The sequence below is a fragment of the Cupressus sempervirens genome, chromosome 1, assembly GCF_028749045.1.
Source record: "Cupressus sempervirens isolate cs-2001-9-10 chromosome 1, ASM2874904v1, whole genome shotgun sequence".
Lineage (NCBI taxonomy): Eukaryota > Viridiplantae > Streptophyta > Pinopsida > Cupressales > Cupressaceae > Cupressus > Cupressus sempervirens.
In genome coordinates, this window is record NC_143118.1 from 746,447,540 (window position 1) to 746,474,499 (window position 26,960).

Sequence of the window (26,960 nt, forward strand, 5' to 3'; positions counted from 1 at the left end):
AAAACCTACCACATTGTGACCAAGTAGTGCCCTTTAGGACCAATTATTGAGGAGGGTAGGACCTCCTCTTCTAGTGCTAGTTGACCAAGGGGGACATTCCTAAGGTGCACTATAATAAATTTGACTACAATGACTAACCACTTACCATGACACAAACCCTACTCATTGTGGAGTGCACCTCTATAATCATCATTTCTAGCTTTTCACACCCAATTACATAGAGTGAATATATAGTTGTTTGAAATGCCTTTTAATACAACCACTTCCAGTGATTCATGCATTGATATGCCTAGAACTACTAAAACACAAATCATGCAATGTTTTAAGATTTATTGGTCCAGTGTGTTGTGAGATGATGGATCCATCATTAAATGACCTACAAAGCCTTAGGGACTCATCCTTCCATCTCATTGCCATTAAGTAATATCAGCTGAAGTTGTCAAAAGCCTAGACTATTTAGAATCATGCCTATGTTTATTGAAAAAATCTCCTTTTCTAAGAGATACCTATCCAAGGTCCAAAAAAATACTACCTTTCAAATTTTAAGAGCTCAAGTTTAGGCTTATCAAGGTTTAGAAAGTGGTGATTTTCTCACTAATGAAAATCTAAATCTTTAAAGCTTGACTCCCAAGATCAAAGCACATTATAACAAGAGCAGAGCTATCTTTATTAGTGCCATACATTCCATGTAGAAGGAGCAAATGGATCTCCATTACATCACATTCAATCAAGATTTTGAAAATATTCTTTCAATGCTTTCATAGTTAAAACTTTTGATGTTTTAGCTATGAAATCCATTGGAATCAATGCATAGTTCTCAAGACCATTGACTATTGGAGTTCTAGTAAGAGGTGCTAACATTATGCTCATTGTTGGTTTGGTAAAGTTGTGAGCAGTCTACTACCAATGAGATGTAGTGAAGCTTCCTACTCAAACACTTGCTTCCCAACACTTGATGCCATTGAAAATAATGTCAAACACTTGCTTCCCAACAACAGTAATACCTGAATCAATTTCTACAAGGTGAGAAACAAAAGCCTGTAGTGCAACCTTGTATCAATATACTCATTGTCTACATTAGAAGTCAATGTAAGAGGAGTTTGATACAAATGAGCTGAGAAATAATCATGCGCTTTATTTGTTCTCTTTATTAGATTTTGGGTTGACAACACCTTTCTTCCATTGAGGCTATTAACATCATTGATGTTCGATTGCTAGGAACACCCAGAATTATCTGTATTATTCTTAAAGCTAGGACCAAGAGCCACATGTTAGGTAGCAAAAATTCATCAAGATTACATGCTTACTAATTAAGGGTGAAGCATAAGACAATGAAGTTACCTAATGATTTTAGATGACCCAACAATAGGTGCATATGTAGCAATGCTATATAGGAATACTGTAACTTCACCATCTTTTGTAGAAGTAAAACAATCTGAATAAGCAACAAACTTGGTAGTTTCATCTAACCAAGGTGATCTCTAACTGAAGAAGACTTCCCTTGTGTAGTGCACATGGCTTAAATTAGATTGGATCAATAGATAATGTGGCAATTAGTAGTCCATGCCCATGAATTAACAATCTTTGATGAATTTAAGTGCAATTTATCCCTTCCTCATGAATGCAAAAATTTGTACTTTAAACTAGCAATTGTAGTCCTCCATCCTTTCCACTGTGGATGACTATTCATGAGAAGAAGCCAAGGATATATTAAAATTTTAAGAAAAGTTGGGCAATATTTCTTCTCAATTAATATGGAGGATGAGGGTAGTTGAAGTTGGGTCAGCATTGGATTCCTTTTGTGGTTTGAGGTCTTCTAAATAGGTTGTGTATGTTGTAGTCTAGCCTATCTATAATTGATGCCTTATAGTTTTTCTCTATTATAGCTAGTAGCTATTATGCTCATACTATATTTATTTTGAATATAATTTCATGATTGTAGATATGAATCAATCTTAATTATTATTTTCACAATTTTCCCATGCAGTGTTGAACTTAGTATTTTCTGGCTAATTTATTGCCCCACATTTGGTAATCATTTTTTTTCCTTTCATGGATTTGTCTAATTAAAATTTATTTCAAGATAAAATTTCCTTCCATAAATAAATTAGTCTATGTTTATTTGATCAAGAGGCTTAAAATTATTTCAAATCAATTTTTGTAAGGTCTTTGAATAATGTAAAGCTACACTTGGTGTCTTCTTCTTGTTGAATTCAACACTTTTTAAATGTTGTTTCTAGTGTTGGAATTATCATAAAAAATTGAGATAAGTGTTCTCATTTGGGTCAGTTTGGAGGCATTTTCATTCAGCCTATAATGCCATTTCTAAAATCTTACCACTTGAAAGTTAAATCCCAAGAGGCTATGCACATACTGCATGAGCTACATAGAGATTTTTTATTCTTTGGTTTGTGTACGGTATTTTGTTAAGGAAAATATTATTGATCTGTAATTTATAGTTGGAAGTAGATATGAAGTGGGAAGTTAAGTCCTAGAGCCTTCCTTGCACTACATTTCGAAAGAAATTTTATCTTTTTAGTTCCCATTTTAACTTTAAAATCTTGTAGAAAGATCTAGAATTCACATAGACTATTCTTGGGGATAACTTAGATGATTTTCAAAACATTCTTAGAAGACACCATCAAGAAAGGTTGTAGCAAGAACGTATACAACAAGAAGAATTAGTAAGTGAATTTTTTATTCTTTATTGACCTTACACATTCTACTTATGGTTTTGAACTTCTAGGCTATGCTTGTCTGAATGAAGGTTTTCCTAGTGGAAAAATTTATTCTTTACTTGCTTTGGCATTTAGATTTTCCATCGTAGTGCTTATTGTGCTTAATTAATTCATTTCAATTTTTCATGTATTGTTGTAGATGAATTAAATAAGTGATGTTGTTGCTTAAATAGGATACTAATTGTTTGTTTCTCTATTTGTTGAAGAATTTGTTTTATCATGAAAATTCCTCTTTTGATTTTGATATTAACTTAGAATGTGTAGAAATTTGTAATCAGTACTTATATTAATTCTAACCTTCATTTTGAGATATACAGAGTTTTGCTTGTTTAAGGTACTGCCTCTTTTTTCTTTTCTAATTCTATAAGGGCTTTGTATGTGGCAGACACTTCTTAATGTTGATCCTTTTGATATTGATGCACGACAGAAGATTGAAGAAATGATTCGACAAGTATACACATCCTTAAAGAAAAATCAACAGACCACAATGATCTAACTAAAGTACTGATTTCTAGGAGCTTCAGGATCTGCCTATATTTAATATTTGAAATCTAGCCATTTTTATTGGATCCAATAGGAGCTTAGAAATAAATCTAGAGGAGAGGCTTAAAATTCACAATGTGTGATTACAAATTATAAAATTGCATGTAGACAGACATTTCTTAAAGAAAGTTAGTACAGATTATATGCATATTTGTCTGTAGCTTCTTCAAAAGACCTTGGATAAGTATTTCTATGTAATTGAATCATTTCCATGATCATCTTCTGATGTTTTCTATAAATCTATTTTCTATAAATGAAAATTTTATTGATACATAATGATTTTTGCTATATAATTGATTTGATCATCTATTTTATAGTTTGTATTGCAAATATATCACTGAAACTCCTACTCATTTATAAAGCATTGTGAAATTACTAATCAAGATAGTTCAAGAATATATCCTAATAACAAAATGACTAGAATCAAAGAAATGATGCATCTTTAATATAATTTTGGTTCTAAAGTGCAATGTATTTCATATCTTTTGTCAAATCCAGTGGTTGACTTATTTTAAAAGCATTAATTTGTGTCTCTAATCCATTGTTGAACTTTCTTCAACATTGATTTTCTTTAATAAATCATGCAATGCTACCCCTAATTGTTGGACATTGAAAATTTTCCTAGTCCATAGCCCTTAAATAAACAATGTTGACCAAGTTGAGATTAGAAACCTTATTCAACACACTTTCACTTATTTTTTCCACTTTAGCTTCTACCTCAGCACTCACATAGGGGATAGGAGCCCACAACAAAGATGAAGATTGTTCGTATGTGGTGCAAATTAATTAGTGAGGAGGATTTCTTAAACCATATTGTGCAATCAACAAATATGAAGTGCCTCACACCCTTGTAAGTATTTCAATATTCTTAGCTTCTTTGAGGCATTCTATAAAATAGTTCACATGCCTTACCTATGATTTGACATTTTGCATGCATCCTGCACTCTCTCATCTGGCTGATGATGGATTATAGAGTTATCTAAAATGATGATGCTAAAAGACACACACAATCAAATCTAAAATGAACTTGCATTACAAATGGATTGTGGAAATATGATATACATATATTTTGTATATATGTTTAAGTTGTGATTTTCCTGGTAGACATGCATGCAAAATTAACAATATCAGATTTCCACAATCCATTTGTAATGCAAGTTCATTTTGGATTTGATTGTGTGTGTCTTTTAGCATCATCATTTCAGATCACTCTCTGTAATCCATCATCAGCCAGATGAGAGAGTGCAGGATGCATGCAAAATGTCAAATCATACACAAGGCATGTGAACTATTTTATATAATGCCTCACAAAAAAATTAACCAAACTTTAGAGCCACACCTAATATTGCTTATAAGCAAGATCCATCCAATGTGTTGTCAATGATACAACCTTGATTTTTGATGATTCCACATATAAGATGTTGCTACACATTCAAGGTGGGTAGCATAGGACACATGGATATTAGAGAAACCTATGGGAAATTATGTGAAAATGGAGCATTGAAGGATGAATTCAAAATTGTAGTGAGAAAAGGGTTGACTTGTGCCCTAGACTTTTCCAATGTTTTCAAGACTAAATGGATTAAGATAGTTTTAAGTATAATTCATGATAATTATATATGGTTGGATAATGGACTGATGAAGATCACAAAGAAAATTATAAATAGGGTAACAAGGTATCCAACACTTGACCGACCTAAAACTATGAGAATTGAATCTAAAGAAGTCATTGAAAAGAATATAGGGGCAATGTGGAATAAACAAGGCATGACAATAACACTATTTCAAATCCTCTAATTGCATTTATAGTAATGATAATAGCACATAAATTATATCAATCTAGAAAGCTAAATAGTGTACCATGTATTTCTATTAACATGGGCTATAAGATAGTCAAGAAGGATCATGCCTATGACCTTGTCAAGTTGCAGATACAATAATTATTAGAAAAATTGGGAGCTATAAGGAAGACCAAAAGTGCACAATGTAAATTTGGCTCAATTCTTGCATGTATGTTCTTTTATGTACAAAATACATTCCCCACATTTGGTAAAGTGTCCTAGAAGAAAAAAAAATCTATTGTAGTGCAAATAGATGAGTTTATTGGGCAACTTAGGAACAATTTTGAGTCAGTTATGACTAGCTATTTTGAGGACTTCAAACAATCAATGAAGAAGAGATTGAGGATACTAGTTTTACTAGTTAAGAAACATTTCAATGATGTTTTCTTTTTAGTTGACACTAATTATACTTATGTTTAAGTTATTGTTCCAAGGGTAAGGTGGCTAAGGCCACTAGGCTTTGAAATCAATGTTGATGAAGCCCCTGCAACAATAATAACACTACTTGCAAAAGATGTAGATGCTAAGGCTAATGCCTTTGGAAACTATGATGTGGCCAAATCAAAGATAACTATGGATTTGAGATTGGGTTAGTCATTAGGAAGAAGAACAAAATTGTGAAGAAGCTAAAGTAGAAATTTGGCAAAGGAGTAGATGAAAAAGAAGAATAAGTGGAAGATGATGAAGAAGAAGAAGACATACTTGTTCAAGCACCACTAGCCTTGACTCAAGGTCAAGGAGAAGACTAAAAAAGAAGAAATGGAAATTGAAGAAGGTGTCGAGGGAGAAGAATCTAGTGAAGGTCCTGAGTAAAAGGAAAGGAAAGCTAAGACACCAGCTACTAGAAAACCAAGGAAGGTTGCAAAACCTAAGCCTATGGTTCCCTCTACAAGAGCAAGCACAAGGGATACTATAAAGAAGGCTCAAGAAGTAGTCAAGCCAAAAGAGAAGAAAGCTAGACTAGCTAGCAATGAAGAGGAGCTTGAAAAGAAAACAAGGAGAAAATACATAGCTCCAACTGAATTTGATGAAGAGGAGATTGAATATGATGACAATAGCCAATTTCAAGTGGTAATTCATCATCCTTCTTCAAATTTAGACAATATATGTGAGAATATAAGGGATGATGTTTATTTATCTAGTCTCTCACATATTAAATTTGATACACTTGGGAAAGTTGAGATGAACCAAGTAGAGGAGTCAATTTATGTCATGATAGAAACATTTAAACAAACTCCAATTGAGATTTCCAACTCTCTACCAAAGGAATTATCTAATAGAGTTGAGAAAAAGCGGAAATATATTCTAAACATAGAAAGATAGATTAAAGAGACTACACTTGTTAGAGTGATGCTAGAACTAGATAGAGAAACAATGGCCAAGGAATTGAAGAAACATACTATAAAATTTACACCAAAATATAGGGCATTCAACATATTGTAGAACAAGGTTGAGGATGTTTTACAAAAGACCATTTTGATTTGGAAATCACTATATGGCTTGACAACACCCAAGGCAATAATGCAAAAACCTATTGAGGTAGGTGAGGAAAAACAAGAGAAATAACGGGTAACTAAGGTAATCACAATTGACACTGAGATAGTTACACAAGAGGAAGCTTCTAAAACAAATAAAGTTACATAGGCATCAATTGAGGATGAGCAATAGATAGAACAAAGTGTACTAGATACACTAGTGTTGAGTGCTAGTCCTCTACATGAGGTGAAAACATAAAATGATATAGTAAAGATTAAGGATGTTTCTAATATTTTCACTCAGAATATCAATCCCCTTATAGAGGATGACTTGAGGAAGATACTGGTAGAATCCACTCCCAAGCCAAACTTTTTGCCAATCCTATATTGGTGAGTGTTGAGAAGGTAGACAAGGTATCTGCAAGGGGGTAAGTATAGAAATAAGTTACACCTACAACCCCTTCTCAATTTTCCATGATACAACCTACATTACCCCTTGTGGTATATCAAAAGAAAGAGAAAAATACTTCTACCATTAGTACATTAGCAAAAAGTACTCCAGTCTCAGTCACTATAAAGGAAAGTGAACATGACATGGGTGAAATAGTTGGAGAGCAAAAAGATGAGACAAAAAGATTGAAGCAACACAAGTTCAAATAGGTTAGGTAGATACTCCTACACCTATAGCACAAGAGCAAGGTACATTTTTTAATGTAGAGAAGGAAAAGGAAAAGACTAAAGAGCTAAGTATGACTACCAACCCTAAGGAGAAATTTATCAATACAAACATTGGTAACTTTACCAAAAACTACTACTCCTCATAATCAATCTCTTCATAGGCCGTGTATAGAAGCTATACCCCTACAATCATCATGATCAAGTCCAAGCACATCTAAGGTAGATGAAGTCACATCATTTATTAATGTGAACTTGGATGAAGTGATTGAGTTGCCCAAGTTTGATTATATAACTATCACTATTGAGCAAGTGGGCATACTATAGGAAGCTCTTGCAAAGAAGAAGAATCAAGAACTTCTCACACATGAGCATAGGTAGAAGCAAGCATTGATAGATATCAAGGATATTTTTATTGATGCATTTAGCCTACCAACACTAAAAGAAACACAACTAATCTTAGAGAAACTAACCAGCTTAGTGGAGAAGCTAAATGACACAAACCTAGATTCTAATGTAAAACTACTTGAATGGTCTGAAAGGAAGTTTCAACATAAGATTGATGAAAAGATATCAAGTGTTATTTTACTATCACAAGTTGAGTTAGCAACCAAAATAGATAGTGTGAAGAAGGTACTAGAGAACATTCTAAGTTTGGAGAGTCATATATAGTCATCTAGTATAACTCTACCAAAGTCTCCAACTTAGAGTGAAAATTTTTAGGACTCTCCTCAACTCCCAAAGTCAGTTAGTAGTGTTACACATAGATGAAGAAAAAATCAAGGCTAAACTAATAAGCACCCAATCCAATTTGACTCCACATATGGAGATATTTCACAAGGAACTAGCCTTTTCTAAAACACTCATAAAGAAAGATCTGCATCTTTCTACTCATGAAGGCTTTGTTCACCTTGCTACTCAGCTGGCCATCTAGATCAAGTAATTGGAGATAGCTTTTGATAACTAGGATGTAACATTGAAAATCATGCTTGAGGTCCACAAATCATTTTTGGACAAACACACTAGAAGTTTATAATCCTTTGACATTAGTGTCAAAATGGGGGAGAAGTAAGAAGTATGGGAGAAATAAGTATGGGGGAGATCATATTTTGAGAATGCAAATCTACTCAGTAGGAGGAATAAATTTGAAGTTCAGATATAGAATAACACAATCAAATGAGGGAGATTTGTTAAATTTCATTGTATTATTGATGAGTCATAAGCTTTTGCAAAAATTTTAAGTTTTTAAAATTTTGTATGTACATGGATATTATCTGATTTATGCTTGAAAGGCTAAAGGTTATTTATACATGATCAAGTATCTTTCTACTCGTGTCAAAGAGGAAGATTGTTAATCTCAAATTCGTTTTGACATATGAGTGACAATATACTTAAGTCATTTACTTAGTTCATGCTAAATAAGTAATACATGTCAAGCATAAAGTTTTCAGATAGTCTATGTCAAGCGATAGATATTTAGTGTGAGCCAAGCAACTAGTAAGTTTTGAGTCACTCAAATGTCAAGTAGGTGGTATGTGTTGAGCTATTTAGATGTTGATTGATTACTGGATGTTGAGTCATTTAGAGGTCAAGTTATAGCATTGAGGTTGTAGTTTATGTTGAGCATCAAGGACTTTAAGTGCCGAGTTACACAATTTTGACATAGATGTTTGTAATGAGACAAACTTGTATGTAAACCATTTTAGGGTTGACTTAAGGATTTTCTTATGATCTTTGATGATAAGGAATAATCTTAATTGTGAATCTCTATGCATTACATGCATCCAATCAAAAAAAGGGAAGGTTTAAGTAGAAATATGGGTGAATCACTACCATTGATTCATACCTAACCCTAAGTCACCTAGGTCTTCTTAAGGAAGACAAACCCTAAACTTTATAGGAATGCTTAAGGAGTATTGGAGAACTTACATGTGCAAATGAGCATTCATAGTAACTAAGGTGTTATGAGTTGAGTTACATTGTAGAATCAATTAAACAAGAATAGAGGAAAGGAATCAAAGGATAGTAGAGATACATCTAATCAAAAAGTATCAAGTATACATCATGATAGAGGTGATCTAACATCAAGAAATAGGGTGTTAACCAAAGGATCATTGCTGAGACATTCTAATAGGTGAATTAGTTAAATCTCTTAATAGAGTAGTCTTGAAAATCTATTAAAAATCCTTTAACAGGGTGCTTACTTCATTGTAAGTTAAAGTCCTTTTACCAGGCACACTTTTAACAGGGTTTTTAAGTCCTTTAATAGGGTGTTTAATTCCTTTAATAGGGTAAGATCTAAAAATCCTATAAGCCTTTAAAAGAGTAGACCTTTCATAGAGTAGATCATGTTTCATGATCAAACATTGTAACCTTCATTGGATACACTTTATTACTGCAGTAGTGAGGATTTTTAGGTGTCATCCCCACCCCAATTTTTTTTGGGTAACCAAATATCTTTTTTCATACATGTGTTGAATATTTTACTTTCATGTTATGGATGTATATGCTTAATTTGGTATTTTAGTTTAAATGCATAGATTGTGAGATGGATGGGTGGTGAATAGTTCTAGAGGTTGAAATATTTAAGTGTCGATTCACCCCCCACCTCCCCCCCCCTCTCAAAGTTTACTTTCCTATTGTATTTCCAACAGCATCTGCAACTATTACATCTTTACTAGTAGAGGAAGTTGATAAGATTGCCACCTCATTTGGAAACTATGAGGAAGCCAAATCAAGAATCACTATTAATTTCAATACAACTATTGTGATTAGGAAAAAAAAAAGCTTGTGAAGAATCTTAAGGAGAGATTTGGTGAAGGGGGAGAGGAAGAAGAAGATGATGATGAAAATGATGAAGAAGAACATCAAGCTAAAGCCACATTGTCACTCATTCTAAGCCAAAGACAAGATCAAGAAGAGAATGTAGAAGGTGTTGAGGAAGAATATGTCAAGGAACTATTGAGATGTCATTATGCACGATGCTAAATGGTGGGAATTCTTACGAACTCCTCTCTTGAAAATTCATTCCTTTGAATCAACTCCAAGATTTTGAGTGATCTCATGACCTTCTAGAATGTATTCAGTTGAAGATAAATTTGATTGTTCATGAGGAGGCCTTTTCTAGTTTGTTTGATTTTAGATGAGACATAGAATCTACACACTACTTCAAAAAAAAAAATGTAGAAAAGAACTATGTTTTTGTATTTTATGTTTTCAATGAATGCAATCTAACAATACAACTAATATGCATTCATAATCTAACAAGGGGTTAGTAAAGAAAATAAAAAGAAATTTAAAGAAAATAACATGAAAGTAAAAATCCTAATGGATATAAGCTACAAAAACAACACATCTATGAGTTAAGCTTTCAAAGAAATCGGTGGGTAACTAATGAAAATAGGAGCAATGCTTCCTAGATTCCACTGATGCAATCATCAATGGGAAACTTTAATAAGCATATGATATTTTTCCCTTCATCAAATTGCAAGGCCATAGAAAGTGAACTCATGTGAGAGAAGGAGTTATGCAAACATAATTTGATGATTTCTTCTTGAGCTGGATATGTCAACAAAATTCTTTAAAACTATAGCTAACACTAGAACTAAGAGAGATCAAACAACTAGAAACAAAGCAATAAACTTTTGGCTCAATCACAATTCCATGAACATAAATTCATAAAACAATGACACATTTAAGCAAGAGTCACTACACTCCGAATGTGAGCACCAAAAGCATAATTTTATTGCAAAATAATAGTAGCCATAGTTACATATTACAATGGAGTATTTATAAGAAATTGTCTCCTCAATTTGTGTTGAGAGTGAGAGATATCTTCATGCAATAAAAATGCTTTTAATTTAATAAAACAAACTAATTATATACAAACTAACAACCTAACTGATGCTTAGTAGGACTCCATCCATTTTTATTCATTAATTGGATGCATAAGCCTTTACATGTCATAGGACAAAGAATTTATGAGAGGAGAAAGAATAAGAAAGCCTCTAGTCAAAGTATAGAAGTGTTTGAAAGTGCCAAAAATAGAAGTTGATCCTTCATTGGGCATTTGTCAAAGTAAATTGCCATTAGAATGCATTTTCAATGCATGGAAAGCTCTATTTTTGAAACTGTAAGTTAACTGTTGGCACACCTCTAGAAATGTGCACTAGCTCATCTTTGCACCTACGCACCTACGTACCTCAAAGGTTTGAAATTGCAAAATTTCACTAAGTGTCAAAATTCAAATTATAGCTTTTGGGTTTTGTTCTCCTTCATCCCAAAGCTATGTTGGGATGTTTTCTCTTGAATTTATCAATAATCTTAGTAATTTTGGCCACATCTAGAAGAGCTAGAGAATTATACTTGTCTTTGACATTCTATCTATAGTTGTCTACATCAATTTAGGTCTCAACAAAATCCTCGAGTTTTGTATCCAACTCTAACAAGGCTTCCTCTATCCTGAATGCCTACCTGATGGTATCCTCATTAGAAGCTTCCTCAAAAATCTTTAGGAACTTCTCTACTACTACCTCTATGGGTATTAGTTTCTCCCATTCATCATCTTCAAAAATATCAAGACCTGCATCAGTATAGTGCTTCTCTACTTCCAAAATTCACTCTCGGGCTTGGTCCTTGAGCTGATGGATCTCTGTATGTAATGTTTCCATTACCTTATTACTATCTGATATCTTCTCAATCCAATCATCATTCAAATCTAACTCTTTTTGTATACACATCTAACAAAATCCTATATCTCTGCCCTTTTATGGCTTGCAAAACCTATAAATCCTTACTCCATGCCTGTACTTCATCCATTATACTAAAATCCTATTTCAAAACTGCTACCATCTTATCTACATTTTCCAGTGTAGCATGCAGTAACTTCAAATTTCCTCAAATGATTAAAACACCTTTTTTTTCAAAACTTTCCCACTATTGATGATAGGATTTCAAAAATGGGTATAGATGTAGACCTCCCCCTTCTTTGAGTATAGTGCTAAGAGTCTCCTCAAGGTGATTAGGATCTAGAGGACCAACAATTTATGCTAAATATCCTCTTAGGATTTCATTTTTCCTACAAAGTGTCTTGAGTTTGGCCCCTTCTTCCTCTAGGTTTCTAAAAACTTCCTTTATTCCTATTGTCACCATTAATCTGGCAATATCCAATGTGGGCTTTTTGAGCATGACCTCTTTGATCTGATAACCCTGTGGGCTTAAGTCTTCCACATCTGCATCCTAAGGAGGGACAATCACTTGTGCAAATAAATCTTGATCCTAAGTACTATTGATGAATGCCAATGGTCTTGCCTCCTCTAATGGGGACTCAGGTTTTCTTAGAACTTCAACCAACTCGATCATATCCTCTTCATCTACATGGAATTGTGGCTTCCTATTTCTCATTAATTTCCTTCCTTAGCCACATTGGAACTCACTCAACTAAAAGGCCCACCTCTCAAGGATGAAGGAGTATGCTCAGCCACTGCTTTCCCCTTATCACTCCTCTCAAGAGTTATTTCTCTCTATGATGGATACCCCTTAGTGGTCTTAGTTTTTGTGGAGCCTATAGTTTGAACCACAGTGTCTTGGGAGGCTTGCTGTGAATAATTTACCATTCATCCCTCTTTAGACACTTCATTAGTTGCCATTTTTTTTGGTTCTTCCTCTTGTAAAGGCTCCCTTTGAACCTCTTCTTCTTCTAAACTTAGAGATGCAGGAATAATAGAACCTTTATCTACAACTCCAACTTATACTAGGGATGAAGGAGTAAGATTAGGACCCTATGATTTTGGAAGCATCTGCATCCAGTCCTCCTATTGGGGCTCAACTGTCAGGGTATCCCTGATCGTATCCCCAATCAGTTTCATCCCTATAGGCATAAAATCAAAACCTGACATCTTGAATATTTCATCACCCTCTTCATTCTTCTCATCCACCCATTTTTGTACTTCATCCTCCAAAGTACTTATTTCCAAAGGTTCTTCTAAGACAGATGGTGGTGTCACCCTGGAACTTCTCCTCCTTTCTTGTTTTGTGGCTCTAGCTAGCTGTGTTCTTCTTGGTAACGGCACATCTTCCTCCTCATCTTCCTCTTCTTCTTCTTCTCCCTTAGGAATAGGTTCTAGGATAGAGGGGAAAGGAACCATCCTTCTAATCATCCTTTGTCTCTTCTTCATGGGGATCTTAACCTTTTTTTTATTTCTTAGAGTCAAAAGGGGATGCTAGTTTTGCCTACAAAGGAGGAGAGATTTGTTGGGTTTCACCCTCTATTACTGGTTGGCTAGGTGTGGCTAGTGGCAATTGAGGGTCTGGCTAGTCTTGAGAAGCTCTAGTATCTTCTAGCACTTGCACATTTAATTCCTACTATTGAAGAGGTGCCTAGACTTCACCCTCTTTAGTTTTGATTCTTTGAGGAGAACTCATCTTTCTCTTGCCCTTTCCTTTCTTCTCTAAAGGGCGATAGTATCCAATGGGCTGATCAAGTTGTTATACTATTTCTAGCCTTATTGGTGACTAAGGTGCAAATGTAGGGATGGTGATCTTCTTCCCTCTTCCTTTGACTGGGCGAGCTTGCACATGAAAAATTAGTCTCAGGTATTGGATCAAGTTGAAATGGTTTCTTGATCCAATCTTGTGTCATCTTGATGACATGCCTTACCCAAAGATTAATGTCATCATTGTCCTCTCTGTCAACCTTGGTGTTCATTATGGGCCTTTCCTCGATTTTATTCATGTTGAACAGAGGGTCGAACAGCTCCCTAGAATCTTGTTGCAATATCTCCTCAGGAATGCTTATATTTAGAGCCTTCTTAGCCAAATACAAAGTCATCCTACAATAGTCCCTAATAAAGACATTGTAGTCATTTGTTGCATTCATCCAATGATCTTTAATAGCTTCTTTGTGTTGAAACTCCCTACCTGGCAGACTTTGGACTTTCCCAATATTGTTGAAACACAACTTGGGAGAATTGTACTCCTCAAGGGGATATTGATCCCACTCCCATTAAAAGATGAAATATGCTATTTTTGCTTAACTTGATATGGTCCTATGACTAGGGGCCATGTCCAATATGGTCTTTATTGTCTCCTAACCCTATCATATGTAGATTCAATCTATCATGCAATCTCCAATAGAACAACTTTATCACAAAGATATTTAGGGAGCTTCTTTAGATTAACAGTGGCACTAGCTACCCTTAGATATGTGAATGTTTTAAACTGAATGAAATAGGCCCAAGTGTCATTATCTAAGCCACTACATCATCAAACAAACTTTTTGGATAGTCTCCCTCTATAAATTGGATGACAACAAATATGAATGCATCATTCATAATTCTATATTCCTTGCTATTTCCTAAGAGCTTCTTCTTCACTAATTGAGGGTAGATGATATATGACCAAGCATTGGGTTCTTGCATGTTTCCCTTCCTATACAACCTGGGCTAGTTTGTTGCCCTTATAGCTAGAAGATACACCAAACACGATGTCATATAGAACTTTCTTTTGTCCTTGACTACCTTCAATTGTTCACATAATTTTTTTCTCAATGTGGTGGCCCAGTCAAGTGGCATCTTTGCCATCTTGATAGTCCCAATAAAATTTATCATGAAAACATTCAAGTCTCTAGTCACTGGTAGACCCATTACTCTACTTAAAATAATGATAGAGTATCCAATATCTTCTTCCATGTACCTCCTTGTCATATCCACCTTTTTTGTTACCTTCCCTAGAGGAGTCTTCTCAATAAGATAAGAGGACTAGATGATCTCAATTGGCTCACTTAGGTGTTCTCTATACCACCTTTCTATTGCCTCATAGGTGGGTCTGATGAATTGATCCACCCTAGGGAGATGAAATACCCTCTCAATGTTGTCATGTCAAAGATCAAGGAAAACTTCTCCAATCATTCTCTTTACCACCCTTTCCTTGCGAACAAAGTGTTGTGCAAGTGTCATGATTAGCTCTAAGGATTGTACTAATGTTAGGTGTGAAGCTGCATTTACCAACCCTGATCGGATCAATGCAGATATCATAGCCAATCTCTCCTTGGGCTTGTTGCAAATCCTTAAGAACTCTCACAAATCAATGTGTCCCAAGTCCATGTCCTTAATCTGGATGTAGTCATCTTGGAACCTTGACTCCGATGGCATGCCTTGGAACTTGAACACAACAAGCTTTGGTGTCATTTTCTCACCAGATGAAGATGTCATTATATCTACACAACAAAAGGAAGATTTTCATTAGTTCAAAATCAAAATTATGATATCATTACGATAATGTTTAGTATTATCCTACAAAAATTAAATGCGCAAAAAATCCAATTATCCTCTTTTCCCTCAAATCAAAAATTTTAAATGTAAGGTGTGCACTAGTGCACCGAATTGGGTGCACAAGTGCATACCAAACATTAGGTTTGCATTCAATTTTTAATTTTTTAAACTCTTTTTGTGTCAAGGTGTGCACTTGCACACCTATTTGGGTGCACCAGTGCACACCTAATCTTTCAAGTTTTGTGTTTTCTTTGGTGGGTGTGTAGTAACACACCAAATTAGGTGTGCTACATTGCACCCTTTAAGAGTTTGCATTTTTTTGTTTTTTGTTTTGAGTTCCCAAATTGGAGTGTGAACTAGCACACCTAAACTGGTGCACAAGTGCACACCCAATTCTTGTTGATGAAGAGATCAAAGTGGGAGGGGTTATTGTTTTAACACACCTTGACTAGTGTAGAAGTGTGAAGTTTGATGACAATTGTGGAGTTCAGAAACTATGAAGTTCAGGAGCTACGTGAAAGTAATGTCAGCAAAGGGAAGTGCTCAAAAGAAAACCAAGGTAGCAAATGAAGAGGGGGAAGGGGTTTTTATAGACCCTGGCTTGGTTGTGTGTTGTGTAGGTGGGTAGATGTACACCTATGTAGCTACACATCGATGCAAGAATCTGCTTCCCCAATTAGGTGCATAAATTTGCCCTTTAGATTTGTAATTTTTGCTTACTCATTTGAAACATTTGACCTTCATTAGCTAAGTCTTTTTGAGTCAGGACCTAGATGAGAATTAGGAAACTAGGTAAGACTTGAAGATTTTCACTACATTCTAGATTAGGAGCCCAAGATCAAAAAAATAAAAATAGGGGGTCCCCATTCCTAGCAGGGAATGGGGCGTGCATTGTGGAAACACAACAAATAGCCCCAAGAAAGGGAAGAAATGACAAAGGTATTTCTTCACCAGTAAACATTCTTTCAACATGTGTCAAACATCAACTAAATCCCAAACATTCCAACCAAATTTTGAGTGACTTCATAATTAAAACTTCAGGATCCAAAACCTTAAAACTCAGTGTGTGATTTGTGTATTCTTTCCCTTCAACATCTCAGGATGTAGTCTATCAAAGTTTTTCGATAACTTAGAAACAATCTTCCACCCTTTTTTAACTCATTTGTCAAGAATCTCCATGAACGTTGTTTATTGATCATTTTTCTGACCAGATGAGAGGATCAGTTTGAGGGCTCTTAGTGGGCTGTCACTATTCTTTTAGAGTTTTTGCAAAATTTTGAGTAATTGCTCCATGTAGTTGATAATGTCACTATTTGATGAAGCAATTTTTTGGTACAAGAAACTTCATTTTGAAAGTGTATCCCTTTTTCCATTTTAGATCTCTGAGAATCCTTCAATCTTAACATCTTTTTTCTTTTTTCTTTTCTCTTTCCTTCTTATATATATATATATATATATATATATATATATATATATATATATATATATATATATATATATATATATATATATATATATATATATATATATATATATATATGTATATGTATATATATATATGTATATGTGTATATATATATGTATATGTATATATATATATGTATATGTGTATATATATATGTATATGTATATATATACATGTATATGTGTATATATATATGTATATGTATATATATACATGTATATATATATATGTATATATATATATATGTATATATATATATACATGTATATGTATATATATATATACATGTATATATATATATATACATGTATATATATACATATACATATATATATACACATATACATATATATATACATATATATATACACATATACATATATATATACATATATATATATATATATATATATATATGTATATATATATATATATGTATATATATATATATATATATTCATATTCTATATCATGACTATGCTTAGACTGTGTAGCCAAGAAATTGGTGTCATTTTTTGAATTCAATATTTTTGTGAACATCCCTTGCGTTCCTCTTTAAGAAATTTTTAGAAACTCTCATGCCAAACAATAATCTTAGCAATCCTTTGAGAAGACCCCTTCAGTTTGAACCAGTTGGGTTTGAATCATTCCTTGCTACCTTCAACCTTAATGCTACAACACCTAAGATAATCAATTTTTAAAGTTTGAAAATTGTTGAAAAGTTGTTGGTTTAGAATCCTGAACTCAAGATTTAAAGACCCCCTAATTTTGCAAGTAACATTTGTTATTCAGTTGGTATAAGACACACAATCATCCAAATGTTTTGATGAAGAAATACCTCTTCCTAAAATCGGAACCAAAAGAGTGATTATTAAGATATCTCAAGATAAAATCTCAAGTGCACTTTGTAGACACCTAAAAACCTTTAGAAAATAAAGTATTTTTATTTTCTGAAAAGTCCCTGATGACATCATCATTTATTAATTAATTTATTTATTTATTTTTATGCCATTAAATCCCTTTATCTTAATTAAAAATATTTAATTAAGGAATCCCTTGCAAAAATGTTTAAATCTTATTTAAACATTATTTCTTTATTTATTATTTATTTAATTAATAAATTGACCAAAAAACCCAAAATAAATAAAAAATTTAATTTTTGCCCAAAACTTGGCCAATTTCTTTAAGACCACTAACCTCTTCCAAAATCTTCTAATCCTTCTTTAATTTTGATTAAAGGCTAATCCCATCATTTCCTACCCCTAATCCCAACTCAAAATATTTAATTAAGATTAAATATTAATCCTCATTTTTATTAAAAAAGTTTTAATAAATATCTCCTAAACCCAAACCCTTGAAATAAATAAAACTTTATTTATTTCCTAAAAATCTAATTTATCCTCATCCTAAGAAGTTCTAGACTCTTCTAGAAAGTCTTCATCCTCATCCTAGGAAGTTTTAGACTATTCTAGAAAGTCTTTATCCTCATCCAAAGTCTAGACTCTTCTAGAAGATGTCTTTAAACCTAATTCTAATCCCCTCCTAACCTTGTCACATTCTCTAAACATGGGTTAAGACTTACTAACCCAAGCCAAAGTTAACAAATATCTCCTCCTTCACCCACCCTCATTAAATGCCATCCACTTGCCTATCCCTAAGCTAATCCTAAACCATCATAATCCATCCTCTAATCATTTGCACAATCGTTAGCAAGCTTAAAACCCTCCTAATCAAGCCCAAGTTGAAATTGCTCTCATCTCCCTCAAAATATCTCAACCATAAAACTTTATGAAGCCCACAAAGTCATAAATGACTCTTCCAAGCCCTTTTATTGCTCTTACAAGCCATTATGAGGGTCTTTATGAAGATTTTATCCCTTGAGCCTCCTTTGTTGACTCATCCTTCCCCTTTCCTCCATCCTCTCACCCTGTGACATTGTCACTCCCTAATTGGCTGTAAGGAATCACAATCCATGTGCTCTCTTCTCATGCAATCTGAGCCCTCCATGAGGTTTATCCCATCCTTGCATCTTAGCCCTCAATCCCTCAAGCCTCTTGCCTATAAATTGGATCTTTCCCCTTTGCAAAATAACACAATCCATGAAGTAAAGTCATAATGCCATTTTAAGAAGCCATTTTACATCAAAACCATACACTCACACCCAAATTCCAACTCCATTTGAAGCCCTTTTTGAAGCATAAGCTTGAGCATACATCCTATCTATTTAGACAAAGCCAGTCAACAAGAGAGCTTCTCATTGAGAGAGTCCATTAATGGCTCATATTCTCAATTGAGAGTTCATCTTAGTCTATCTTGAAATTTATGAATTTTGTTTAGTTTTTAGAAGCTTTATTTAAATTTGGTTTCTATTAGCATACTAACATTGCTCATATACATTTTGGCACGCCCAGTGGGACCCCGCATGGGTCATCTTCATTAGCTTTTTAAGTCAAGTTTTGTATGTCATTTGCTAATTTTGGCTAATTTTACTTGTTTTTGTGATTGGTAGGATTGTATAAATTGGTTTTGTAGGTCCACATGAGCATGAAGAAGACAAAGGAACTCATAGTCTATCTCATAGTGTTTGCAGATTTTTCAATCTTATAGGTGGACAAAGCACTTGGAATTCTTCTTCCTCTTCTTGTCTATATTATTCTTATTCCATCTACTTCTTCTTCTTCTTCTTGTGGGGGATCTTGTCCATTTTTTTTAAGGAAGCAAAATCATACACACTTCTTTTTAGTGCTTAAAATGAACCCCCAAATCATACTTAAATCCATTAAAAACTAAAAATTTGCCAAATAAAAAATAAAAATCTTTTAACAAGTGAAACTAAACCAATCCAATCATTTGCATCCTTGCAACATCAAGGTTTTAGATGCATTCGTGCAAAGTTAGGAACACTTCATTTTTTGATAATTTAAAAAGAACTTCAAGTTTCCATTTCAAAAGGTTCAAAATCAACACTAAGTGCGCACTAAAATCTAAATCAAACTCAAAGCATCAATCAAGGATAAAATGAACCTCATTTGCAAATATTTTAAAGTTCTTTTAAAAATCTCATGAAAACTAAGAGTCCTAAATGGTTGCCAAAAATTTTCCTAAAAGCTTTGTTATTTGTTCCAAACAAATGTCTTGTTGCAAAATCTTGAATGTTTCTTAGGTTTTTCATGCATCAAAACAATCTAGGAATATCATTTTTGGGCTTAAAACATGCAAACTAGAACATAGAATCTTGAATGAAAAGAAAAGCCCAAAGATTCATTTTCACTTTTGAGTCCAAAACAATCTTGAATGATCTAAGGTTAAAACAAAGCATTTCAAAGTTCTTAAAACAACACACAAAATCTCAATCTTGAATGCTCAAAGGAAAAAACTTGAATGTTTAATCACTTGTTTTTGAATGCATGTTGCTAAAATCACTCTTGATTGCCATGGATTAAAATCAAGTTTGTTTGTTTTTTATGAATGCATGATTAAAACAACAAATCCAATCTTGAATGCAAAAGGTCAATTAATTATTACAATATCTCACACTTCATCTTTTGGGGCATAAAAAGAATCTACATTCTAGGAACTTCCTAAATTATAAAAACCAAATAAAGACACTTTAAGTGAGTTTGTAGTTGGACTCACCCTCTTTAATCACCCATCAATTTAACCATTGGTTGCAATCTCAGTGCCATCTATGGGGATGGATCCACCTAAGAGGGTGTTAAGTGCTCCACAAAGATCAAACTTCACTTACTTGTGTTTTTATTAGTTTTTCTAACTTAGAAAATTCTTTGAATGCACATTAGGCTCGCTAACAATTCATTTGGACATTAAAATTGGACAAATCTTGACGTGGAGGGCCTTTGGGCACACGCTTGGCAATCGAGTTTCACACATCTTTGTTTTGGGCTTAAAACAAACTCACACTCAATCTTGAATGCCTAAAAATCAATGAACATTGCATGGTTTGGACACATTTTCAATGGCACTTGCATTTCTTATGTTGATGATCTCTCGACTTTCATTATGCTGATGATGCTGTCAAATTGGAATGAACATTGTATGCCATAATCACAAGTGTCTTCAATCATAGCTTACAAAATCTAAATCATCAATTGGAATAAACGTGTCTTTTAAAGCCCAAGATCATGTATGTGGTCTTGTTTTACACTTTTTAGGAGGCCTGCTTGGGGATTTCATCACCCCTTAGGATGCTCTCAACTCAAGCGTTCTAACATAGTATAAAAATCAAGAGGTGAATCCAAAGACACCTCTCTTGGAATCAAGATTTTGTCACTCGAGCTAAGCCTCAAGGAACTGTATACCCTTGAGAAGTGAAAGAGGAGAAGTGGGTTACCACTCCTCTCGGCTGTGTGACATCTTTTTGGTTTCATCTACGAATTTGGGCCTCACGTACCTTGCATATATCAAGGACTCCCTAGCTATAACAAATTTCATCCTTGTAGAAAGCTTCCTAGAATGTTGGTGTGTTTGACGTGCTTGCTCCAAAATTTTGTTTGCTTGTTTGTTCATAGCTTTTGAATGAATTTTTGCCAACTTTGGTCAAAATCCCAAAAAAGTAGAAATCTCCCAGCTCAAGGCATACTTAGCGTTCCTTGCTTTAGAACAATCCAAAACCAAATCTATCTAGTTCCTTGCTTTAGAACAATCCAAAATCAAAAGTCTCTCCAAATCATCCCCCCCAGCTAGCTAGTAACCCGATCCAAAATCACACCCAAGCCTTTAGAGAGTTGTTTTCAATCTGCTAGAATTTTCTATCCTTCAATCCGATCAATCCACCAGCCTCACCAAGGTTATCCCTTTAACAGAGCTTTTTCTACGGTAATCTAGCTTTGTCACTTGTTATCCCTCATCACCTTGAGCTAAAGGTTGGGATCCACAAGTGGTCAATCTCATGTCATGACCATAGGATCATTAGTCTATCCTTAAGTTGACACAATCTCCACCAATCCAACGCATAGGAAAGCAAAACTCACTTTTTGATAGCATTCCCTTGAAGTCTTCCATCCACAGGAAAGCCAAAAATCTCCAACCAATCCTCCTTAGGTTTGTCATACAACTTTGACTCTCCCTAGGAAATCCTTCATCAGCCAATCCAAAATTTGTGCTTAATCCAAATCCAACCATGAGCTTCCATGTTCATCCATATGCAAGACCCCATCCCCATCTGACTCATCATCAAAACATGAAATCCCAAACCTATCATGATGTGTTTGATCGTATTGTCCTTGCTCCCGCCACCTCCTATTCCAATGATGATGAAAATCTTGTTGACTATGACGGGTATATTGAAAGCCTTAGAAACATTCCCCCAAGCATCCCACAAAATCCATGCATTCTTCCAAACTATCTAGTCATGCCATCTAATATCCCAGCTTCTCCTCCATCACCCAATCAACCAAGCTTCCAATCTTCCACCCCCATCACACTATCTATTCCTATCAATCCACCTCCACCTCCGACACATGAGTCTCCAAGGAATCTCCTAAATGAAATACAAGAAAAGTTGCCTCCAGTAGTCAATAAGCCATGTCATCTAATCCAACCATGTGAAGTAGTTAGTAATGAAGCTTCCCCATCTATAATATCACCTCCATCTCCCATAGCTATCATCCCCATACCATCCATCAAATTTCTTAAAATCCTTCTGTTGGGCCCATTTTTCATTGCACCAAAATCCATGACTGTTAGTGAACATGGAACACCACATAATTAACCACCTGTGGGCAGGGGAGCGCGTCGCATCACCCAACAATCTCCCCCTCGACGTGCATACCAGGTGCTTACACGGGTCGGGAAGGCACCAGAGATATTTGAACCCATGACCAGGCCAAAACCAAGCTTTGATACCAATTGTTGGGCCCATTTTCCGTTGCACCAAAAGCCATGACTGTTAGTGAACATGGAACACCACATAATTAACCACCTGTGGGCAGGGGAGCGCATCGCATCACTCAACACCTTCCACTTCTTGCAAGCATCAAAATCCCGCCATCTGTCAAAACCCTCCAAATCCTATCCACATCACCTCCAAGCATTTCCCAAATCTCCTATAATGACCCTTATGCATCCATCTTCTACTCACCCATCTCCACTATTGAATCTCCCATCTATCCATCCACTTCCTTTGAAGAGTCCATCCCTTCACCTCCTATCGCACCATCCACTCCAAACCAATCCTATCAAGATCTTTCCCAAAAGCATGTTGACATCCCCCAAAGCATAAATGAAGATATCATCATACCATGTCTTCCATCCATAGTGTAGTCACTATCCCCTCCATCTCCAAAACCTCAAGCCATACCTCCTCTACTACAGGATATCTTTTCATCCCATAAGCTAAATCAAGATCCTATCCTACCATCTCCTCCACTCCATGCTTCCATCTTACCACCTATCCAAGCTATTTCACCATCTATAATATACCCTCTTGGTTCACTTACATTCATCTATAGTGGCCTCCTCTCAGCAGAAGAATTAAGAATAGTATCTCCCTATTGTAGTACATCTGATAAAGCACTTTCACCATTTTCTGCAAGCAAAAAGTATCCTCAACTAGTTCAAATGCTCAATTGATGGCATTATCAAGGTCAAGGTTTAGGACCACAAGAGCAAGGAATCAGAAAGCCTATTATTGCACAAAAAATCTAGGATTTCATGGTCTTGGATATGTATACAAAGGCTCACCATCTAAAGGTGTTGGTACACCACACCCCCAAACCAAGCCTATCTCCAAACCCCCCATGCCAGTCTCCCATCACTCCTTGAAGAAATTTTATGTCATCCCCCCTCCACCATCTTTGCAACCTAAAACAACCTACCATATCCTCCCTTCATCCGCTAAATCCATTTTGGGTCCCTATGTCCCAAAATCTACCATCCTCCATCCTCCTATCAGCCATCATTCAAATCCTATTCCCTCCATTCCTATGCAAGATCAGAAAAGGCACATATCGAGGCACATCATCCATCATCATCCCCCTACATGCTCTCCCATATCCTCTCCATCTCACAAAGCTTCTCCTAACCATCTTCCCAAAGCTTACCACAACAATTTAAATGCCAACTTCAAAATGCATAAAGCTAAAAATCCACATCCTAGGAAATCATATGTCTATTCTAAAAGACATACTCCAAAAAGGAAAAATCCAATCAAAGAATGCAAAATAATGCAAAAGCCTATGAAAAGAAAATCCAAAACCATGTGGATCCCAAAGAAAAAAGTTGAAACCCAATTCATAATGGCATCCACCATTGCTAATCCTCCATCCAGTGACTCATGTCCCCCATCTCCTAACTCCATCTTGGGTGCCTATATCCCCAAGCACGCTTCCACAAATCCTCCATCACGCTCGCATCTACCATCTATCCCCCATATGCTCTTTTCACACCCGTCCCAACATGTGCCAACGTTACTCTTGCAAGCATCCCCATCTCATGCGCCTCCAACCTTTTCATCCCTCCATCTCCTACCATAAATCCCATCTAATCCAATCTATTGCATAAATCACACATCCGGTGTACCAACAGCTAGCAACAAAATTGTACATTCCAACAGCTAGTGAAAAATTCCAAAAAAAAAAGCCAAAATAGCTGAAGAAAGCCAAAATCATTCCAGCTAATTCCAAAGTCAAAAAGTCAAAAAAAATAAAGAAAAATAAAGCATCCACTAGTGAAAACTTGGCACTTCAAGCACCTTGGACAAGTACCATGATGAAAACTTGGCAAACAAGCGTCATGCGTAATCTCACCATCCCCAGCTTAGCCTATCACCCTCATGCTTTTGTTCATCTCTTGACATCCAACTCCATCTTCCAATCTATCCACCTATCCTCCACCCTCCATCTTCCATCTCACACCATCCACTTATCTCCTGCAGCTTCAGCCAACCATCCCAGCTATCATCCATCTCCCTAGCCCCTTTAACTTTTTCCATCCTAGCTTCAATCCTATCACATCCATCATAAGACCTCCTTCCACATGTTATCTTCTGATTGGGGGCACTATATTCCTTGGAGATCTTGTCTTGTCCATCCTCCCTTGTCATTTGTATCTAGCTCTAGGCTATCCTCATGCAAACCCAATGTCATCTCTTTATATCCATCATAATCCTAGCTATCTACCATCCTATCCAGCCATCTCATCCTGCTCCTCTAGCTATCCTTGGTCACAAAATCTCTCATCATCATTGGATGCATCCTGCCAAATCCATATCCTTCACTATCACCCCACCCTTAGCTTTCGCATCTTGCACAACATCGAACCATCTAAGCTTTTGCCTACTTGTAACTATCTTGGTTAGTTTCAACTTGTAAATATCTTGGTCTATCAGCTTGTACATCCTCTTTGGCTTAGTACCATTGTATCTATCCATCTTTTGTATAAGTTCCTCCTTGATCAGCATCTTGCACACATTGCACATCTTGGTTAGCTATTCCAATGCATCCTTTAGCTAGATCTCTTGTCACCAAAGTTTTATCCTTCTTTGTTCAGCTTGCCAGATGCATCGGCTTAGGTGCTCTCCGATAGATCCTTGTAGGATATAGCTTTCCTCATGTCTGATCTTGGTCTGTTAGTACCTCATACTACTCATCTCATTGGCAAACGGTTCTCTTTTGGATTTTCACTTTCTTTTGATTTGGAATCTTCCCTTTTGGGTCTTGAAGTATCTTTTCCAAGCAATCTTTTTATTCCCTCCTCAAGGTTGCCATGATCTTCCATATCATGGTATGCTACGAATGGGGCACTCTGAGCGTACGTTTTGATTAAGTCTTTCATTTGTTCCTTTTTTGCTTGTGGGTTACCCAGTGTCGGTTCCACACTGTTTCCTCTAAGTTTCATGTGTGATGCTGGGACAATCCTTGTGTGTTTGTTTCGAGTCAGTCTGTCAGTCCTTTGGATGGTTGGTGACACGGCCTTGATGTTCTTGGTAGCCTTGGCAATTAACCAAGAATCCTATAGCAAATCTAGTGCTCAACTACCTAGTGGTACTTCTCTTTGAAGTATCCCCTTGCTCAAAAAGCTTCAATGGTTTTCCTTCATCTCCATTATCCCCCATCCATATCCAACATCTGTCTCTCCTACCCCAGCTTATGCATCAGTATCTCTTTGAATCAATCTACACTTTTAGCTTTAGGGATCCATAATCCTAGTCTTAGGGATCCACCAATCCAATCAATCCACCAAGCCTCATCTTTCGAGATCCACAATCCTAGTCCTAGGGATCTCCGAAACCCATCTTCCACTAATCTGACTCTTTGAAATCCTGTTGCATCAGCTTTTTAATCCCCTTATCCATCTCCCCATCCTGGATTCCTTTTATAGCACTTCGCTCCTTCATCCTCTGCAATCCCTAAGATCTTAAGCTTGCTTCCTCTTATTCCTTTGATTCTCCCTTTATCATTCTCCTGTAGTGAGAGTTTGAGCTGGCTAAACCTCTTCTCTTAAGCCAATCTGAGTCTTCTTGCTCATCTCGGATTCTTGTACTTTTCAAGAAGTCATTGAGCCTCACTTTCTCTCCCTGCCCCCTTCTTGAGGGGGCATCTTGCAGTCCATTCTCTCCTCTTCTGCTTTAGCCTTGGGCATCTTATTTTCTTATCTTTGATGCCATGCCACTTGCGGCATCACATCAAAGAGGGGCAAAATGTAGACACCTAAAAACCTTTAGAAAATAAAGTATTTTTATTTTCTGAAAAGTCCCTAATGACATCATCATTTATTAATTAATTAATTATTTAATTTATTTATTTATTTTTATGCCATTAAATCCCTTTATCTTAATTAAAAATATTTAATTAAGGAATCCCTCCCAAAAAATTTTAAATCTTATTTAAGCAATATTTCCTTATTTATTAATTACTTAATTAATAAATTGACCAAAAAACCCAAAATAAATTAAAAATTTATTTTTTGCCCAAAACTTGGCCAATTTCCTTAAG

General features: G+C 35.4%; 1 pseudogene; it reads right to left on the reverse strand.

Moving 5' to 3' along the window:
* Window positions 1-376: 376 nt before the first annotated feature.
* LOC149580054 (receptor-like protein 4) lies at window positions 377-14,101 on the reverse strand (annotated as a pseudogene).
* Window positions 14,102-26,960: the final 12,859 nt, after the last annotated feature.